Source organism: Primulina tabacum, chromosome 12, assembly GCF_025594145.1.
Source record: "Primulina tabacum isolate GXHZ01 chromosome 12, ASM2559414v2, whole genome shotgun sequence".
Taxonomy (NCBI): domain Eukaryota; kingdom Viridiplantae; phylum Streptophyta; class Magnoliopsida; order Lamiales; family Gesneriaceae; genus Primulina; species Primulina tabacum.
Genome location: NC_134561.1, coordinates 12255432 through 12269924, shown reverse-complemented (window position 1 = coordinate 12269924; position 14493 = coordinate 12255432).

The window sequence follows — 14493 nt, the reverse complement described above, 5'->3', positions numbered from 1 at the left end:
CCCAACCGGGCGCATATGCACGAGGAAGGCAGAGAACCTCGCGCATATGCGCGACAAGACCCGCGCATATGCGCGAGTATGGCAGACAACCTCGCGCATATGCACCGGGAGAGGGCGCGCATATGCGCGAGTTGCCAAGAAGACAAACGCCGAGACAAAATGTCTCGCGCATATGCGCCGAGGAGAGTCGCGCATATGCGCGAGACTTGTTGCACAAGAGATAAGCCACTTGCCCCGTACATGCATGATATATATATCATATTCTTCATATTCCTTCAGAGGAAACAAGGGAAAAGAAATCGAGGCCCAAGGGAAAAGTTTCAATTCTTGATACTAGAATTGTGATTTTGTGAAATCCGTCTGTCCGATTTTCAATCCGACTTTGGTACCGTGTTCCTATCGACAAGAGCTTCAACTGGACGTAAGTTTTATTATGTTTTGATATGAATTGAAAAGCTGATATCAGAGGAATCATGATATGACTGTTATTATCTATTTATGAGATTATTGTCATTGTATAATCGAAACCGAATTGAAGAACGGATACCGTATGAATTTGTTATCATTTTCAGATTGAATTTGATTGAGATTATACAAATTTGATATCAGATTGAGTTTGTTATCTATTATGAGTTATTGAGATTGGTATTCGTTGATATCTCGTGTTGTTGAGTTGACGGGGATATCGATATTGTGATGTTATGCCGTCGAAATATCAGTAGATTGATATTGATCAGATTCGGTATTGATTTGAGCTTGTCTATTGATATTGTGCCTATTGGAATGTCATTTCAGATTTGATTTTTACTGCTTCATAATTGATAGCAGATAGATTAGAGTTGCCAAGCTTTTGTACTATGAAAAGAAAGGTATAAATCAATGTCAAACCGGGAGGATACAACTCAAGTTTGATTTTACTTGAGTTTTACCAAAATCACATAATTTAATTTATTGCATTGATATTTGCAATTTATGAGATTGATATGCTTAGTCTATTGATTTATAGCAAAGCATGTGTCGAGTCATGGGCGGATGTGCCTAGTCATTGGCGGAGGTGCCAAGTCTTTGGCGGATAGGCAAAGATACTGGATGTTTGGTTTATAACGATGTTGCGTAGGAGCGGATAGGCTTCTATTGTGGAGATTCGGTATATTATGCCAATGTCCAGGAACCGGGATCCCTAGATTAGAGATGGGTCGAGTCTGAGATGACGAGTTCAGAGTTTATTTACAACTTTATATCGATTCATATCTTTCAGATTATGATACATGTTATTGATATTTGGTTCAATCTTTTAAATCTATTTATATGATTGCATGTATACATTGTTTATACTGGGATTATATTCTCCCCGGGCTTATCCGGCTGTTGTTGTGTTTGTATGTGTGCATGACAACAGGTGGGACATGATCAGGGTCATGAAGAGGATAAGAGATTTAAGATTAGCGTGGAGATCCGGACTTAGAGTAGATTGATTTTCAGTACTTGATGTAGTGACTGAACTTTAGTTTGAGATAAACATATGTTGTACAAGACTTGTACTTTATTCTTGATATGTGGATCAGATTGATTTCATTATGTTCCGCACTTATGTATTTAAAAAAAAATTAGACCCAGAATAATTAATTGATCCTGATGATGATTAAAAAGACGAATTAGGTTTGGGTCCCCACATATAAGAACGAAAAACTAGAAGGATTTCACTTCGGGGAGGGGCCAGAGGAGCGGGGGAAATGACTTCTTTAAAACACCCAGCAATGGCCGAGAGCGGCTGCTAGTTTCTCACGTGAATGAGGCTGCTGGTTGAGGGGAGGGACGGCTGAACACTTTTGGATGGGATTAGGGTAGATAACACTAGGTTAAGGTAACATAATAATTTTATGAAGGGCCCTTAATTAATTTTAAAGGGTAAGAATGATTTTGAGCCAATTTAGCAATAAAATAAACCCATGAAGCCCAAACACGTTCCCAAAAAATATTTCGTTTTGGTAAGTTTTTAAAAAAGTTGCCTGAGCCCTCAAAAGTCCTCCGTTCGATAAAATTTGCGTACCGATTAAAATATTCTACAGTGGGTAAAAATATCCAACCAAGCCCATTTATTGGAAAATACATTTAAAACACCTCATATTATTTAATAAAAATTAAAACTCTAATAAAAATAATTTTCCTGATAATTTCCCGGTCTCAATTTCTTGATCGAGCGTGAATTGCATCTAGAAACCAATGCGTGAACTTTTAAAATAATCGTGAAATAAATCATATTCATGCAATAATTATGCATTAAATGCGTAAAAATAAATAAACAAATAATTTAAATAAAACCCTATATTGCATGCATTCAGGTTACGTAAATTAAATTTCATGGAAATTACAACTCTCCCCCCTTGAATAAAATTTCGTCCTCGAAATTTAGAACATATCGAATAACTCCGGGTAGCGACTCCTCATCTCGACCTCATTCTCCCAAGTAGCCTCCTTCTCGGAATGATCTAGCCACTTGACTTTGACCATGTGGATCACTTTCTTCCGGAGACTCCTCTCCTTTCTGTCTAAAATTTGAGTAAATCTCACCTCGAATGACAGGTGCGGTGTCATCTAAAGTGGATTATAGTTCACCAAATGCGAAGGATTCGTCACGTACTTCCGCAGCATAGAGACGTGGAACACATTATGAACTCCCGCCAGACTCAACGGTAATGCAACTCTGTAAGCAAGTGTCCCGACTCTCTATAGGATCTCGAATGGTCCGATGAATCTAGGGCTAAGCCTGCCCTTCTTCCCGAACCTCATCACCCCTTTCAACGGTGCAACCTTCACAAACACAATCCCATACTGCAAACTCGAGATCCTTGCGCCTTTGATTTGCATAACTTTTTCGACGGCTCTGAGCGGTCCTCATCCTTTCTCAAATTCTGACCACTAACTCTGTTGTCTGCCTGAGAATTTCTGGACCCAACTCTGTTCTCTCTCATAACTCATCCCAATACACTGGCGACCTACACTTCCTCCTGTACAGGGCCTCGTATGGACCCATACCGATCGATGCTTGATAACTGTTGTTGTATGAGAACTCCAGAAGAGGTAACTTTGACTCTCAGCTGTCCTGGAAGTCGATAATGCAAGCTTGGAGTAGGTCCTCCAAAATCTGAATCACTCTATTTGATTGTCCGTCTGCATGAGGATGGAAGGCAGTGCTGAATAACAGTTTTAGTACCCAATTCCTGGTGTAGACTCTTCCAGAACACAGACGTGAACCTCGGATCCCTATATGCTACGATGAACACTAGGATCCTATGCAATCTGAATATCTCTCTGATGTACAGATCTGCGTACTGAATAATGGTGAAAGTCTTCTTGATCGGTAGGAAATGAGCTTATTTATTGAGTCGATCAACTATCATCCAGATGAAATTAAATCCTCCAGCAGTCCTTGTAAGCCCTGTGACGAAGTTTATAATGATGTTCTCCCATTTCAACTCGGGAATAGGGAGGAGTCTCAGCTTCCCTGCAGCTCTCTGATACTCGGCTTGGACCTACTGACATGTCAAACACTCGGAGACGAAATACAGAATATCCCACTTCATGCCCGACAACCAATAAAGAGTCTTAAGGTCTTTATACATCTTCGTACTCCCTGGATGGATGGAGTATGGGGAGCTGTGGGCCTCAATCAAGATATCTGCTCCAAGGGAATCACTGTCAGGAACCTCTGAGTCTCTGCCTGTAACGGTGTCTGCACTGAAAAATGAGCGATCACTGCGTGCTTCCTGCTCAGACGTCCGTAACCACATTAGCCTTAACCGGATGGTAGCTAATGTCACAGTCATAGTCCTTCCCTAGCTCTAGCCATCTCCTCTGCCTCATGTTCAGCTCTTTCTGTGTGAGGAAGTACTTCAGGCTCTTGTGATCAGCGAAAATCCTGGACCTTTCCCTATACAGATAGAGTCTCCAAATCTTCGGGGCAAATGCCACTATCGTTAACTCGAGGTCATAAGTCGAATAATTCTTCTCATGGACCTTCGGATGTCTGGACGCGTAGGCTATAACTCTATCATGCTGTATTAGAACCGCACCCAAACCCAAATTCGAAGCATCTTTGTAAACCATGAACTCTCCCTGCCCTGATGGCATAGCTAGAACTGGTGCAGTGGTCAATGATTGCTTCAATCTGCCAAAGCTCTCCCGGCACTCAGATACCCAAATAAAATTGGCATTCTTCTTAGTCAAGGTGGTCAAAGGCACCGCAATGGAAGAGAAGCCCTGAATAAACTTCTTGTAATAACCGGCCAATCCCAAGAAGCTACGGATCTCTGTCACAATCTTCGGCATTGGCCAATCTCTAAATGCCTCGACCTTACTGGGGCGACCTCAATACCATCACGTGATACAATGTGGCCCAAGAATGCTACTCTTTCAAGCCAGAACTCGCACTTGCTAAACTTGGCATACAACCATCTGTCCCTTAGAGTCTGTTGTACGTTTCTCAGATTCTGACTGTACTCCTCCGTACTATTCGAATAGATCAAGATATCGTCAATGAAAATTATGACGAGCTGATATAAATAAGGCTGAAACACGCAATTCATGAGATCCATGAATATCGTTGGCGCGTTCATCAAACGAAGGGCATCACCAAAAATTCATAGTGCCTATAACGCATCCGGAAGGCTGTCTTATGCACGCCAGACTCTCTCACCTTCAGCTGATGGTATCCGGATCGAAGATCTATCTTTGAGAACATCGATGCTCCTTGATGCTGATCAAACAAATCCTCGATCCTTTGCAACGGATACTAGTTCTTGACTGTGAACCTGTTATGCTCTCAATAGTCAATGCAAAGCCTCATGCTACCATCCTTCTTTTTAAAAAATAGTACCAGCGCGCCCCATGGAGAAAATCTAGGGCGAATGAATCCCTTATCTAGCAAATCATGTATCTGATCTTTCAGTTCTTTCATCTTGGCTGGTGCAAGACATTAGGGTGCCTTAGAAATTAGCATTGTACCAGGCATGAGCTGAATAGAAAAGTCTACCTCCCTGTCTGGTGGAATGCCTGAAACATCGTCGAAAAAAACAATGGAGAACTCTCTGATCACAACATTGTCCTCTGCCCTCTGATTGCCTGGGTCAATCACTGATACTATACTGGCCCAAAACGCCTACAGCCTCTCTTTATAAGCTTCCTCGCATACTTGCAGGAAATGATGTGAGGCATCTGCTGATGTCTTCCTGCCTAAAAAACAAACGGCTTCCCACTGGGCTGTCGAACAGATACTGACCTATGTCGAAAGTCTATGACAACTTGGTTCAACAAAAGCCAGTCCATACCCAGAATAATGTCAAAATCCAGCAACGGTAGCACTAACAAATCTGTCTGCACATTATATTTCTGTAACCGAAGTTCTAATCTGTTCACTATCTGAGAAGTGAACATCTGATCCCCGGATGGGATCGATACCAGGAACCTTGAATCTATAGCCAATGGTATGATTCCTAGTCGCTTGATAAAAGATTCGGATATAAACGAATGTGTAGCTCCTGAATCTATCAATGCATGCGTGGCTACACCTGAAATATATATCCTTCCTGCGACAAGACATACCCTCAAATTTAATCGTATTGAACTTAAGAAATTTCTTACCGGCAATTATCCCAAAATCCTCGAAAGTTCACTGGATTAATCCTAAGTATTCCTCAAAATTCATCGAATTAACCTCGATATTATCAAAAATTGCGAGATTAAACTTCAAAAGTTTCTAAATTTGCAAAATGACCCCTTTAAAATTTCGAATTCTAAACCCAAAAATATCATATAATTCCCGACAAATTTAGAATTAAATCTCAAAAAATCCAGAAGTTTCGAAAAGAGTCCCCTGAAATCTTGATTTGAGCAATTAGGTCCTCAAATTATCGGTTATTGCAATTGGGTCCCTAAAATTCTCAAATTATCCAATTAAATTCTTAATCCCAACTAGGTAGAGCATGGATCCTAATTCCTTCTATGTTATCAATCCCATAAATAATTCATAACAAACATGTAGCCCATGCAATCAAGCGATAAATTAAAATCTTAAACACAAGGATTGCCAGTAATCATAGTCGAGTCTAGCTCTAACTCGGCCTCCTCGGCGTGCATCACATATGCTCGACCAGTAGTGAGGCCCTTGTTCCTAGGGCAGTCTGCAGCTTTATGGTCCTCATGTTTGTAAATGAAGCATTTAAAGGTCCCCCACATGCATTTGCCGAAATGGAACCTGTTGCACTGTCTGCAAGGTTGTACATCCTCTCGCTTAGGTGCCCCTGGCGCCTGAGGAGGTCTCTGCTGCTGGGGCCTCATAAACTATCCCTGGGCTTCTGCTGCCCATGCTGTGTTGGTGGCCCAGTAAACTGCTTCTTCTGCGGCTGGGAACATGACTGAGTCTGCTGTCTCTTCAGCTGCATCTGAAAATCGATGTCTTGAAGCGCCTGCTCCGCGTGAAAAGCACAGGCGGTGGCCTCTTAATGGCTCGTCGGCCTCATGAACATGACATCCCGGTGTAAGGTGGGTCTTAGTCTGTCCATAAAGTGCCTCAGCTTCTAAGCGGAATCTCTATCGATCATGGGCACAAAATGACAGCCCCTGTCAAACTTGCGGATAAACTCCGCCACATATATGTCCCCTGTCGGAGACTCCGGCCCCTGACATCAGCTGGGAAATAATTGCCGTAGAATAATTCTTTGAACCTGTCCCAAGAGAGAGTAGAAAAGTCCACGGCATGCGAGGATACCTCCCACCCTAGGTATGCATCATCCCTCAACATATAGGTGGCGCACCTTATTCGACATCTCTCATCTGCAAGTACTCAAAATGCAGTTTCAGCAATCTAATCCATCCCTCTGCCAAGAATGGATCAGTGGTACCCCCGAACTCCTTCGGGTTGAGCTGTCTAAATTGTTCAAGAATATCGGCCTGCGGTCTCAGAGCCTACTGTACCTACTCCAGTAGCCTAGCCATACCCTCCAGAACACGAGTGGCTGCATCCATTGGCGGTGGTGGTGGTGGAGGGCCTTTGCCGCCTCCATAAATATTGTCATGTCTATCTGCACTGGGGGCACGTCTGAGAGTCATGATATCTGAATACAGTCCAATTTTAAATGTAACCCGTCATGCAATTTAATTAGTTTTTAAAACAAAAATCCTTAAATCGTGAAACATTTAAACATGCAATGTAAATCATAACTCATGTAATCATGCAGGTGATAGCAGTAAATCATTTAAAACATTTATATCATAAAAGCTTACAGACCTGAGGCTTGAAGACTAATGCATAAGCTGGAGGTGACATAACCTTATACATGACCCTTGCTCTGATACAAACTGAAATGTCTACTAATTTAAAATGCTGCTATTTTTTTTAAAAAAGCTCACATTTTGGAAAATGAACATTTAAATATTTTGCATACATGAAACAATGCTGAAAAATATGCCATTTAAAAATTTATCATTAGCAATCGACAAAGAAAAGTACTGTAATTTAAAAATGTTTCAACTCGGCCCTTAACCATGCACGAATAAAACAAAGCAAGAAAAATCAACAGCGTATCATAAAAACATATAAAACTGATCATGTCTACTCGAAACTCATAAAAACGTGATGTTCGGAAAAGTGTGTTCCTCGGGTCGTGCTCGCACATCCAGCCCTGCCTACTCAGAGTTCGGCACCTCCAGTCTCCTTTCCTAAATGCTCACCTGCATCAAGCACATCTAGTGAGTCTAAAGATTCAACACACCTGCATCGTTAATAGCAAATACATATATATATCACACAACATTGAAAAATACCGTATTCAACATACATTTCATTAAACCTAAAAGCATGAACGTAAACGTGTCGTATAAAATCATAACCTTTCAATACATGTCTCATCATATCATCATATACGTACACATTTCTTTTAATTGAATTCAGTTCATTAGTTGTGAATTTTGTATCAGTTCTATCGTATCAGCTTTATTCGATGAATCCATCTATAAAACCGCGGTACCCGGCGGCGGGGACATCAGCGACTGCATTACCCATCCACTGAGCCTTGGCCTCAGCTCTTAAATCTCATATAATCGTGTTAGTCACACCCAAATCTCATCCTTCAAAACTGTCATCATGTTCACCACTTAATGAAAACATGCACATACGTAAATTTTCTTTGGAGCCAAGCATGCACCGTACTTTTCTTAATTACATAAAAATCATAAACATGACACATAAAAATTTAAAAAATTATAAATATATGCTCAGGGCGCTGCATTTACCCCTGGAAACCCAAAATGATCGTTTTACCCCAAGACCTCTAAATTTCGACCCAAAGCTTACCAAACTTCTTAAAACACTCCAAAACATAGTTAAAATTATTTTGTAGACGTAAACTCGAGCCCATTACAAAACTTACCCGATTCGTTTTAAAACTTAAACCGGGTCCAGGTTTTAATCCGAATTGACCCGAAACCAAACCAAATTAATCAAAACTTAAACCATGCAAAATACCTCTTACCAGCCTCTAAACCTCACATAACAACCCCCTAAGACCCCCAAAAACGAGACCACAAGCTGCTGGAATTTCCAGCAAGTGTCTAGTTCGAACCCTAATGCCACCAAGTCGCGGTTTTATCGACTCTAGTTAAAAGCCAATGTTTCCAGTACCTATACAACTATCCTGGAACCACGACCGAGCTCAAAGGACCTTACTTGAACCATCTTAGCTGACCCCACTACCCAAAAAAATAACCACATGCGATACCCCTGAAGCCCTTCAACAAACCAACATAACCGTCCCCAACCTATCCCTTCGATCGCCTATTGAACAAAGAACAGCAGCTCGCGGATCTCTCTCAGCCCCGTCACGTACCCAAGGGGGTCACCTTCTTGGAAAAGATCGAACCATGCATGGCTGCACCATCCATAGCCTTCGCACTAGCCAACCCGAGCCCCTCCTTGACAACAACTCACGGCCTACAACATAAATCACAAAGTCTCAAATCCAACCTGACTTTCCCTTAATCAATGACGTTTTTACGGCCTCTTAGGACCCTAAACAATCAAGAATCGGCAGCCCCCTTGCAACCATACAACAAAACGTGAGTATCATGCAACAATAGATGAATTTCACGTCAAAATTTTCACAAAAATGTACACAAGCAAGATCAAAGGAGGGACATGGAAATACATATGTCTCAGCATATTTATGGCGTGGATGAGGAGAAAATGAGATACAAGCATGCCTTGATGGTATAAGAATAAAAAACTAGAAGGATTTCACGTCGGAAGGCGCCGAAAGAGCGGAGGAAATGACTTCTTTGAAACACCCAGCAATGGCCGAGAGCTGCTGTTGGTTGCTCACGTGAATGAGTCTAAAGACTCAACATGTATAAATTTGAGATAGCAAGTACTACGCAATAAAACCACATGCATCTTTAAAGTAGGGCTTACGTACATGAAACTTGAACGTAGTAGCATAAACATTCTTGAAACTTGAACGTAGTAGCATAAGCGTAGACGTGTCACCCTCATAAAAATTTTCTTAAACATACTTGCATCATACAAACTTTAGCAAACATAACATCATTTACCGGGTGGATTGGGCTAAACAATACATAAGAGTAGACATGTTTCAAAGCAAGCGACCCATACATAAATGCGTCTGGTCAGACTAAACCAAAGTACAGGGCTGGCAGGGAAAGTCCACTGCCACATACATGAGATCCCCGGTCATGCTTTACCAAGTGGATTGGTCCCTGGTCATGCTTTACTGCTTTCCATTCCTGATCTAAACCTGGTCATGCTTTACCGGGGTGGAGAGGTCCTCGGCCACATTCACCGACTTCCAAACCCGTTCATAGTTGGAGAGGTCCCCGGACAGGTTCTCCGGCTTCCAAACCCGTTCATAATTGGTCACAAGACATTTAGCATACCTCAAAAACTTAAAATATTTTCTTTTGCACGTCGAACATACTTACTTGGCGTTGAGGGATTCGTTGGATCTTACTCGGGGCCACTGCTGCACGTACCACATGAGTTCAAACACTTATCTTTCATAACCTAGACGTATTAGTCATACTCACCCCCAAAATGAAAAATTTCCTACGACTTCTAATGCACCCAAGGACAATCGACACGAAACGAAGTATCAAAACTCATACCAACATCATACTCAAAATATTTAAACGCAGCAGCGATCACCCAACGATTCCCAACGAAGCCTGCAACAATTATACTTCAAGAACACGTAAATAACATATTTTCAGAAAATTACATTTTGAGCAGTTCCATGAAAACATTCATAACTCACTCGTTTCTTGTCCAAAAATTACGAATTTAATGTCAAATCAAAGGAATCGAAAATTACTATGTTTTATATGGTGAAACGTTTTCCAGAAATCAATCGAAAAGTCGCAGTATTTAGAATGACAGCAAATTTTGAGTTTCCCGATCTAAAATTGTTTCAAAATCGATCCAACCAATTTTTGCTCAAACTTTGTACAACATACATTAATTTTTACACATAATAAACATAAAAACAAATACTATGACGAGATCGATTCATAAACGAAAGAATATACATGCCTTGGATATTTAAAGTTACCGAAACGACGACACCGAAGCGGAAGAATGCGAGGGTTGATCCGGGACGAACATGGCACGATTTCTTGAAAAAAAACCCGATGAAAATTGCTGGAAATTTTGAATGGGAGGGGGCGGCTCCTCTTGGTTCTTAGAACCCTAAATTTTTTTCTTCAAAACAAATGGAATGAAACACAAAGAGATGTGTGTGTGTGTGTGTGTTTTACGTGAATGTGTGTGTGGGAAAAAGAGTGTGCTCGTGAGTTCAGTGTAATTAGGGGGAATAATTTAGCTTAAATAAATTATTAACATGCTAATTAAATTTCCACTAAAAATGCTAGTTAGAATGTTAATAACATGCTAACCCACTATTAACTTTACTAAGTATCCCCAAAAAATTAAAATACACAAGTGAAAATCTTTGAAAGTTTAAAAAAAATCATAACAATCAACTAATGATTAAATTAGGATTTAAAAATGCTAACAACTTAATAAATCATTTAAAATGTCCCAATCTTAACTTAAAACAAAATACCACATTTTAAAATTGCCAAAATTTTCGCTGGTCTATTTTCCTCGATCTCGCATCGAATAATCGCCTGAAACATGAAACTCGAGAATACATTTTAGCGTGCATCACAAAACATAAATAGTTTAAATAATGCAAAGAAATAAATCATGCATGGCTAAAAATCCTTTTAAACTTGAATAAATAATTTAACAATTAAATAATGAATTGGTTTTACGTGTACTGAATTTGAGCTCTATAGTTCCTCCCCCACTTATATAAATTTCGTCCTCGAAATTAAATATTACCAAAAAATTCAGGATAACGAATTCTCATATCTGCTTCGGTCTCCCAAGTGGCCTCCTCCCCTGATTGATTTAGCCACCGGACTTTGACCAGCTTGGTCACCTTGTTCCGAAGTCTCCGCTCCTGTCTGTCTAGGATTTGGACATGTATTTCCTCATACTACAGATCTGGAGAAAGCAGCAATAGCTCATAGCTGAAAACATGTGAAGGATTTGCTAGGTACTTCCTCAGCATCGAGACGTTAAACACATTGTGTACACAAGCCAGATTCGGCGATAGGGCTACACGATAAGCTAGTGTACCAACTCTATCAAGAATTTCGAATGGTCCAATAAATCTCGGACTAAGTTTGCCTCTCTTCTCAAATCTAATAACACCCTTCATAGGTGCTATCTTTACAAAAACCTGATCGCCTAAGGAAAACTCAAGATCCCTTCTTCTCTTGTCAGCATAACTCTTTTGACGACTCTGGGCAATCTTCATCATGTCTCAGATCTTGACCACCAATTCTGCAGTCTGCTGAACAATCACTGGACCAAGTTTTGATCTCTCACCGACTTCATCGCAATGAATCAGCGATCTGCACTTCCTCCCATACAATGACTCGTAGGGAGCCATACCTATAGATGATTGGAAACTCTTCCAAAAGGATGATGTGAAACTTGGGTCCCTGTCAGACACGATGGAAACTGAGATTCCGTGCAATTGAACTATCTCCCTAATATATAGCTTCGCATAATGCGTCATAGAGAAAGTCGTCTTTACTGGCAAGAAGTATGCCGACTTAGTAAGTCGATCCACTATAACCCAAATAGCATTGGATCCTCTAACTGACCTCGGCAAACCAACAACGAAGTCCATGGTAATATTCTCCCACTTCCACTAGGGGGTAGGGAGTGGCTTAAGCATCCCTGCTGGCCTCTGATGCTCTGCCTTCACCTGCTGACAAGTGAGACATTCAGACAGAAATCGGTGGATGTCTTGCTTCATACCTGTCTACCAATACTGAATCTGCAAATCCTTGTACATCTCGATACCTCCTGGATGAATGGAATACGGAGATACATGTGCCTCTGTCAAAATATCCTCTCTGATTGAATCAACACTAGGCACCCACATCCTTCCTCTTTACCTAGTAATACCATTAGACACAGTGTAGAGTACACTACCCTTGGCTTCATCCTTCAGTCTCCATTTCTGTAACTTCGAGTCTGAAGATTGGCCTCTATGGATCTGGTCTAGCAAGGAAGACTGGACCATTAGATTAGACAGCTTAGGAGCTCTACCCTTAGGATACACCTCTAAATCAAATCTTTGAATCTCTGACTGAAGAGATCTCTGGCTGACATATGTTCTACGACTGCACCTTTCCTGCTCAAGGCATCTGCCACAACATTAGCTTACCTCGGATGGTAGCTAATCTCACAATCGTAGTCTTTCACTAACTCTAACCACCGTTTTTGTCTCATTTTAAGCTCTTTCTGAGTGAAGAAATATTTGAGACTCTTGTGATCAGTAAATATTTTGTATTTCTCGTCATACAAATAATGTCTCCATATCTTCAACGCAAAGACAACGGCAGCTAACTCAAGATCATGAGTCGGGTAGTTCTTCTCATGCACCTCCAACTATCTAGAGGCATAAGCTATAACTGAGCCATGCTGCATCAGAACTGCGCCCAAACCAAGCTTAGAAGCATCGGTGTAAAGCACAAAATCGCCTTGCCATGTTGGCATGGCTAACACTGGCGCTGAGATAAGAGCTTGCTTTAAAGTATCAAAGCTCTTCTCGCACTCTTCACTCCATAAGAATTGACCATTCTTTTTAGTTAATGAAGTGAGTGGCACTGCTATCGGAGAAAATCCCTGAATAAATTTCCTGTAATAGCCTGCTAGGCCTAGGAAACTGCGGATTTCTGACGCATTCTTCGGCTCAACCCATTCCTTAACTGCTGTCAGTTTAGCTCGATTCACCTCAATACCGCTGCTAGATATTATATGACCTAAAAATGCTACATTCTCCAACCAGAATTCACACTTACTGAATTTTGCAAACAACTTGCGACTCTGAAAACCTGTAAAACATTACCTAAGTGTTGATTTTTCTCCCCTTGGCTCTTCGAGTAGATAAGAAGGTCATCAATGAATAATATGACGAACCGATCTAGGTAGGGCTGAAATACTCGATTCATGAGGTCCATAAATATCGTTGGAGCATTCGTCAACCCAAATGGCATTACTAAAACTCGTAGTGCCCATACCTGGTTCTGAAGGCTGTCTTATGAACATCTTCATTCTTTACCTTCAGTTGATGATACCCAGATCGTAGATCTTTCTTAGAGAACACCGTGGCTCCCTGCATCTGATCGAACAAGTCCTCGATCCTTGGAAGTGGGTATTTATTCTTGATCGTTACCTTGTTTAGTTCTCGGCAATCGATACACAACCTCATGCTCCCATCCTTCTTCTTTACGAAGAGTACTAGTGCGACCCATGGTGTGAAACTAGGGTGGATGAATTCTTTATCCAATAGCTCCTGAATCTGCTGCTTGAGTTCTAACATCTCAGCTGGACCTAAACTGTACAGTGCCTTTGAAATTGGCACGGTGCTCGGTACAAGGTCAATAGAAAACTCCACCTCTCTCATTGGTGGAAGGCCTGTGACGTCATCTGGAAAGACGTCAGGAAAATCTATGACTACTGGTATCTCAGATAACGACAGAGTGGGTACGTCATGTGCGGAAACAATGCTGGCCAAGAAAGCCAGACAATCCTTATGAATAAGTCTTCGTGCCTGCATACAAGAGATCATGCGAGGAAAACTCCTCCATCTATCTAGTTCAAAGAAAAACTGCCCCATGCCCATAGGTCTTACCAACACTGACCTTTTCTGCTAAACTATGAGAACTATGTTCTTCGTCAGCCAATCCATTCCCAAGATAATATCAATTTCTGGCATCAGCAACACGATTAGATCGCCATACACTAGGAAGTATTGCAGTTCAAGATCAATGTCTCTGACAATGCTAGTACATGATAACTCTTCCCCTGATGGGACTGTCAGTGAATATCTCACGTTAAGTCCA